The sequence below is a fragment of the Somniosus microcephalus genome, unplaced genomic scaffold, assembly GCF_052327205.1.
Source record: "Somniosus microcephalus isolate GS21.2 unplaced genomic scaffold, FLI_Smic_1.0 unresolved_chr9, whole genome shotgun sequence".
NCBI classification, from domain to species: domain Eukaryota; kingdom Metazoa; phylum Chordata; class Chondrichthyes; order Squaliformes; family Somniosidae; genus Somniosus; species Somniosus microcephalus.
The window spans coordinates 5,391,338-5,399,530 of record NW_028225187.1 but is presented as its reverse complement, the minus strand read 5'-3'; the positions used below and the strand labels follow the sequence as shown (position 1 = coordinate 5,399,530).

At 48.4% G+C, this 8,193-nt stretch overlaps 1 pseudogene; it reads left to right on the top strand.

Moving 5' to 3' along the window:
• Positions 1 to 1,090: 1,090 nt before the first annotated feature.
• LOC147084355 (putative G protein-coupled receptor 139) lies at positions 1,091 to 7,369 on the top strand (annotated as a pseudogene).
• The last annotated feature ends 824 nt before the right edge of the window (positions 7,370 to 8,193 follow it).

Sequence of the window (8,193 nt, the reverse complement as noted above, 5' to 3'; positions counted from 1 at the left end):
CAGAAAGAGGCAGAGAGAGACACAGAGAGACACAGAGAGACACAGAGAGACACAGAGAGAGACAGGGTGAGAAAGGGTGAGACAGGGTGAGACAGGGAGAGAGACAGAGTGCGACAGGGAGAGAGACAGACAGGGTGAGACAGAGAGACAGACAGACAGGTTGAGATAGAGAGAGAGACAGACAGGGTGAGACAGAGAAAGAGACAGACAGGGTGAAACAGAGGGACAGACAGACAGGGTGAGACGGACACAGAGAAAAACAGAGGCAGAGCAGGTAGACATGAACATACATACAGTGACATACAAACAGAGATAGAGACAGAGGGAGAGAGGCAGAGAGCGTAATTGAAAAACAGATTGAATGAGACAGAGACATACAGACAGGCTATACCAGACAGAGACAGACAGACAAAATCAGACAGAGAAAAAAAACCAGACGGAGATAGATAGACAGAGACAGACAAACTTTGGTGGACAGACAGAGGCTGACATACAAAGACGACATATAAAGAGAGACATAGAGTGTCAGACATAAAGAGACAGAGACACGGAAACATGCATCCAGAGACAGACACACCAAGACAGGCATCCGGAGACAGAGACAGACGTAGATGGAGAAGTAGAGATACAGACACAGAAGGACAGAGAGAGAGAAGGTGAGGACAGAGAGAGAGTGACAAAGACAGAGACAGAGAGAGTCAGATAGAGATACAGACAGGGAAAAAAACAGAGAGACAGGCAGCAGTAGAGAGACAGAGAGAGATGGAAACAAAGAAAAAAACCTCGACGGAGACACAGACAGATAGACGGAGACACAGTCAGACAGAGAGGAACAGACAGGTGAATCTGGTGTCATTAACGTATATGTAAGAGCTGGTGCCATATCTGCCACTGGAAGCTTCAACGGGAGGCATGTAGAAGAGGAATAAATGAGGGCTAGGATAGATCCTTGGGATTCCTCACAGGGAATGGTGCTTCGGAGGGTGGGGGAGGGGAGGGACGCCATTGCTGGAGATTCTCTGGCTCCAATCAGATAGGTAAACGTGGATACGAGAAGCGGAAGTCCCACCAAAAGGGCAATGCAAGAGGAATGAAGAGGCGACTGATTGGAGGAGAGGACCCAGTGTCTGCAGCTGGTAAATGCCTGATACAGGGTTTGAGGGCCAGTTGGGCAAAGGCAGAGGCAGAGGCCCACGATAATATGGTGGTGGAGGAAGGGCCAGATATGATGGAGAGGGTATGAGTCAGGATTGTCATGTCAGTTACGTATAGGGATCAGAGGTCACAAACGTAATATGCAGCCTGAGATAACAGCGAGAAAGGCGGATGGAATCGGTGACCTGCGTATGGAGATTGTGTTGGGGCCAAAGATAACGGCTTTGGTCTTTCCAATGTTTAATTGGAGAAAATAGCAGCTCCTGCAAAAGAGCCTGATAATGCAGAGGGAGTGGAGGGTGGAGAGAGATGGTGGAGAGCTGGAGCTGGGTGTTGTCAGCAGACATGTGGAGTAGTGGAGGGTGGAGTGCTGGAACTGGGTGTTGTCAGCAGACATGTGGAGTAATGGAGGGTGGGGAGAGATGGTGGAGAGCTGGAGCTGGGTGTTGTCAGCAGACATGTGAGTAGTGGAGGGTGGAGAGAGATGGTGGAGAGATGGAGCTGGGTGTTGTCAGCAGGCATGTGGAGTAGTGGAGGTTGGAGAGAGATGATGGAGAGCTGGAGCTGGGTGTTGTCAGCGGACATGTGGAGTAGTGGAGGGTGGAGAGAGATGGTGGAGAGCTGGAGATGGGTGTTGTCAGCAGACATGTGGAGTAGTGGAGGGTGGAGTGCTGGATCTGGGTGTTGTCAGCAGACATGTGGAGTAATGGAGGGTGGGGAGAGATGGTGGAGAGCTGGAGCTGGGTGTTGTCAGCAGACATGTGAGTAGTGGAGGGTGGAGAGAGATGGTGGAGAGCTAGAGCTGGGTGTTGTCAGCAGACATGTGGAGTAGTGGAGGGTGGAGAGAGATGGTGTAGAGCTGGAGCTGGGTGTTGTCAGCAGACATGTGGAGAAGTGGAGGGGGGAGAGAGATGGTGGAGAGCTGGAGCTGGGAGTTGTCAGCAGACATGTGGAGTAGTGGAGGGTGGAGAGAGATGGTGGATAGCTGGAGCTGGGTGTTGTCAGCAGACATGTGGAGTAGTGGAGGGTGGAGAGAGATGGTGGAGAGCTGGAGCTGGGTGTTGTCAGCAGACATGTGGAGTAGTGGAGGGTGGAGAGAGATGGTGGAGAGCTGGAGCTGGGTGTTGTCAGCAGACATGTGGATTAGTGGAGGGTGGAGAGAGATGGTGCAGAGCTGGAGCTGGGAGTTGTCAGCAGACATGTGGAGTAGTGGAGGGTGGAGAGAGATGGTGGAGAGCTGGAGCTGGGTGTTGTCAGCAGACATGTGAGTAGTGGAGGGTGGAGAGAGATGGTGGAGAGCTGGAGCTGGGTGTTGTCAGAAGACATATGAAGTAGTGGAGGGTGGAGAGAGATGGTGGAGAGCTGGAGCTGGGAGTTGTCAGCAGACATATGGAGTAGTGGAGGGTGGAGAGAGATGGTGGAGAGCTGGAGCTGGGTGTTGTCAGCAGACATGTGGAGTAGTGGAGGGTGGAGAGAGATGGTGGAGAGCTGGAGCTGGGTGTTGTCAGCAGACATGTGGAGTAGTGGAGGGTGGAGAGAGATGGTGGAGAGTTGGAGCTGGATGTTGTCAGCAGACATGTGGAGTAGTGGAGGGTGGAGAGAGATGGTGCAGAGCTGGAGCTGGGAGTTGTCAGCAGACATGTGGAGTAGTGGAGGGTGGAGAGGGATGGTGGAGAGCTGGAGCTGGGTGTTGTCAGCAGACATGTGAGTAGTGGAGGGTGGAGAGAGATGGTGGAGAGCTGGAGCTGGGTGTTGTCAGAAGACATATGAAGTAGTGGAGTTTGGAGAGAGATGGTGGAGAGCTGGAGCTGGGTGTTGTCAGCAGACATGTGCAGTAGTGGAGGGTGGAGAGAGATGTTGGGAGCTGGAGCTGGGAGTTGTCAGCAGACATGTGAGTAGTGGAGGGTGGAGAGAGATGGTGGAGAGCTGGAGCTGGGTGTTGTCAGCAGACATGTGGAAGCTGACCCAATGTCTGTAGATGATGTCACAAAGGACAGCTTGTAGACGAGGAAGAGGAGGGACAAGAATGGAAATTTCAGAGACTCGAGAAAGAACGGTGCTGGTGTGGGAAGAGAAGTCATTGCTGGAGGTGCTCTGGCTGCCATCAGATCAGTAAGACTGGAACCAAGGGAGGGCAGTCCCACCGAAAGTGGCCAGTGTCAGAGGCGTGGAGAGATCACAGGTGGGTTTACTGCAAGGTTGGAGGAGAGGGTGGAGAGGGCGAGGGGTGAGGCCATGGAGGGATATAACCCAAGGGTAAGAATTTTTAATTTAATACTTTGGCAGATTGAGAGACACGGAGGCCCAGTGAGGGCGAAGGTGATGGGCGAGTGGGACTTGGGGAGGGCTGGACATGGACAGCAGAGTTTAGAATCGGTTGACATTGTTGGACGGTAGAGGTTGGGTGACCGGCCAGAGTGAACTGGATGAATGGAGCCAGGAGGTGGGACAGTTCTAATGTTACTGTAACCGTTAACCTATGTAGAATAAACAGGTAAACATCTGCAGTAAAATAGCGGAGAGAGGAATGTCAATGAGGCACGTTCAATGATCGCCCCCTAATATCACCCACGGTAATTTCCGGGCTCCTATCCTGAAACATGCCCTTTAACTGTCCCTGTGTCAGAGAAAGCAACACATTTCAACGGGGAAACTGCAGGCACAGAGAGAAACGTGGCTGTTTCTGTTCCTTGATTCAATGTACACTGCGGAGAAATCGGTAAAATGTATAACTCAATTGGCTGGAGTGAACATGGTCGAGACAAATACATGAAAACTGTAAATGAAGCCGTTCATTATCGTTGGATCGGTCCTGTATGAGCGCAGCTTTCAGTCTTATTCCCGAGAGAGCTCTCATTAAGATAATGTCCTGAACTTTGAGATATTTGTGTTTTATTCAACACATGATTTACATCGGTGTCAAAGGTCCTGATGTAATGTGTTTGTTCAAGTGACTGGAACTAAGAGCAATGCTCAGAGGTATCACCTGTCAGTGTCAGTGGAGACTTATCCCCGGTATAAATCAGGGCCCAGTGGAAGGGATCAGCTCAGAGTGCCTGCCGGAGCTGTGGTTCCACTTCAACAGAAGTCGCTGCTTCTCACAGAAATGGGCAATCCAGTAATCTATCAGATAGAAGACATCTACTATCCTGTTATTGCAGCTGTTGGAGTTACTGGTAAGCGGGTATCCCAGCTGTCAATAGCATAAATGTCTGTTAATTGTGCTGTAGAGCTTGGAAATGTTTAACTCGGTGAATGTTTTCCACAGCCGGCTGTTCTGTTCCTGCAGTTGATTGATGGGATGTCCTCAGTCTCTGCCCCTGTGGTATTGCAGGAGTTTTATTATTCTGTAATGGTCGTTGTGGATCCAACCCTGACATTGCTACTGGATCATTTTCTGTACTGAATGTACTGGAATCAGGTTTATCAGGAGTCTGGGCTCAGAGCAGGTATCAGACCATCAGGAGCTGTTGTCCAATTTATGTTGTGGAACTCACCTGTCCTCGAATATTTTTTCTAAATGTGCTTTCATTGATTGAATGGGACAGCTCACGGTCTCGGTGTCCTCCCTCCCAGTAACATGGTTCAGATTATCTTGGATTTAAATGTGTGATTGATTATCACTGTTGTAAAATATTATTTCACTGTGTGTGTATCTGACGCTGCTTCAGAGGTCTGGCGACTGAATTGCATTTGTTGCTGGCGCTTTCACATCTCCTTCTCTACTTCAGTGTGGGTGGATTCACTTGGTGACACTGGACTTCAGTGTAAAATGAAATGTTTTGAGGTTATGTTGTAACAGTTTGCACTGTACCTGTTGGAATCAGGAGCCCTTATGGAGATTATAATTAGCAGCGGTGATTTTGGTGTTCTGTTAATTGAACAATATCGCCATCTAACGCTGGATTTTATAATTACAGCAGAAGGTACTTAAATTATTGTCAGCTCTTTCTGGAAGAGATATTCGGTTCTGCTTATTGTATGCACTGCAGATCAATGTAGGTGATCAGGTGCAAGACTTGGGTGATCTGTAGGAACACCAACCTATTCAAAGAAGCCTAGATGCAGGGACCGAGTGCAAGGTACCCAAGTTTTCTGAAGGTACAAAGCTAGGTGGGACAGTAAGCTGTGAGGAGAATACAAAGAGTCTGCAAAGGGATATAGATAGACAAAGTGAGTCGGCCGTAAGGTGGGAGTTGGAGTATAATGTCAGGAAATGTGAGGTTTTTCCACTTTGGTAGCAAGAATAGAAAAACGGAATATTTTTAAATGGTGAGAAACTTTCCAGTGTTGGTGTTCAGAGAGATTTGGGTCTCCCCGTGCAAGAAACACAGAAAGCTAGCACACAGGTAGAGCAAGCTATAAGGAAGGGTAATGGCATATTGTCCTTTATTGCAAGGGGGTTGGAGTATAGGAGTAAGGAAGTCTTGCTACAATTGTACAGGGCCTTGGTGAGACCACACCTGGAGTACTGTGCACAGTTCTGGTCTCCTTATCTAAGGAATGATATACTTTCCTTGGAGGCGGTGCAACGAAGGTTCACTAGATTGATTCCTGGGATGAGAGGGCTGTCCTATGAGGAGATTGTGTAGAATGGGCCTATACTCTCTGGAGTTTAGATGAATGAGAGGTGATCGCATTGAAACATACAAAATTCTGAAGGGGATTGACAGGGTAGATGCTGAGAGGTTGGTTCCCCCTGGCTGGAGTGTCTAAAACCAGGGCGCATATTCTCAGTATAAGTGGTCGGCCATTTAAGACCGAGGTGAGGAGGAATTTCTTCACTCAGATGGTTGTGAATCTTTGGAATTCTCTGCCACAGCGGGTTTTGAATGCTGAGTTTATGAGTATATTCCAGGCTGAGATAGATAGATTTTTGGCCGCTAGGGGAATCAAGGGATATGGAGATCGGGCGGGAAAGTGGACTTGACTTCAATGATCAGCCGTGATGTTAATGAATGGCGGAGCAGGCTCGAGGGCCGTAAGACCTACTCCTGCTCTTACTTCTTATGTTCTTATGTTGAAGAGATCACCAGCCCTGCCCCTAACTGTGGCCATTTTGCTGTTGTCACTTCCTGACGGCAGTGGTCATTATTCATGTGGCCACCAGGCCCGAACCCCACCCCCCGCGCCCCACAGCGACCAAATTGATAATGTCACCTCCTGGTAGTGGTGGCCATTTTTCATATGGTACCCAGCCCCACCCACAACTGCCATTTTGATGATGGCACATCCTGGCGGAGGTGGCCATTTTTCAGCTCAGATCCTGTCAAACTGCTAATTTGTCTCCAATCTGATCAGTAATTTATCTGCTTCCTTTCATTTCTCTTACACTTAACCTGGTGGCGATTGTGATCCTGTCCCGAGGAAAGTGCGGTCTCTCCAAATGTATCACTCGCTACCTGGTGGGAATGGCCGTGGCCGATCTCCTGGTCGTCATCACTGATCCCATATTGAGGCAGATTGGTTGGAGTTATTTAACAGGTTCATTCCTCTTCATTACTCCCGTGTGTCGACTCATTACCTTCCTGGTGTTTGCAACCACAGAGGTTTCTGTCTGGCTCACAGTCGCTTTCACCTTTGATCGATTTGTGGCCATTTGTTGGGAGAAGCTGAAAACAAAATATTGCACCGAGAAAACGGCCACTGTGGTTATCGGAACAGTGAGTGTGCTGGGCTTTTTAGAGTCTGTCCCCTGGTACTTTACATATGAACCTGTCTATATAATTGATAATGTTCCCTGGCATTGTGTCACTAAACCGAGCTTCGACACTTCCCCCTCGTGGGCCGCGTTTGATTTGCTTCACCGAACTTTAACCCCTTGTATCCCATTCTTTCTGATTTTCTTGCTCAATGTTCTGACGGTCAGGCGTATTTTAGCGGCCAGTAGAGTCCGCAGGGGACTCCGGGGCTGCAGCGCTGGAGAGAATCACAAGGACCCAGAGATAGAGAACCGAAAGAAATCCATCGTTATACTCTTCAGTATAACCGGCAGTTTTATATTGTTATGGGTGACCAGGTTGTATTTGTCATCTATCATCTATCCGCCACTGACCCTCTTTATATCACAGACCACACAGCAGCAATGCTTCAGGTTCTCAGTTCCTGCACCAACACGTGTATTTACGCTGTGACCCAGACTAAGTTCAGAGAGGAGCTGAAGAACGCGCTGAAATACCCACTCAATCTAATTGTTAAATTAGTTAAATCATAGAAAGAGCTGAAGGGTTTGCAGCACCAGAACTGCAGCACATTTCATCCCCCATCTCATGCACTACACACTTGACAGACAGTCCATTTGACATTAGCAGCACCGAGCCCCGAGATGAGTTATATCTCATTTTGATGTCAGATTTTATTGAAAATCCCACCTATTGAGGCGGGTCACCTTTGCAGACGACACATGAATTGTTTCTCCAAAGGGCGGCGCTAAATAGCTCAGCTGGACTTCAACTGAGAAAGCTGCTGTTAACCCGCGGACAGAATGACAGAGGAAGGCAGAGAAAATACCAAAAGCTGCTGTTAACCCGCGGACAGAATGACAGAGGAAGGCAGAGAAAATACCAAAAGCTGCTGTTCACCCGCGGACTGAATGACAGAGGAAGGCAGAGAAAATACCAAAAGCTGCTGTTAACCCGCGGACAGAATGACAGAGGAAGGCAGAGAAAATACCAAAAGCTGCTGTTCACCTGCGGACAGAATGACAGAGGAAGGCAGAGAAAATACCAAAAACGACAGACAGTAGCTGAATAGCAAAAAGGAGCAGAAGTAAAGATAGAAATAAGAAGGGGCAGAGGCACAATAACGTGACAAGCTAATAAATGCACAAAGAAGCAGAGATTGAAACATGTAGAGTCAGAAAAAGACAGCGACATCCATGAAGAGCAAATGGATAGAGAGAAAGAGGCAGAAAGTGAGAGAAAGAGAGAAAGAAAGAAAGAAAGAAAAAAGGAAGGTAAGAAAGAAAGAAGGAAGGAACGACAGAAAGACAGCTGCCTTGAACCTAATTATTGGAATACCCACCCTAAACTTCTCTGC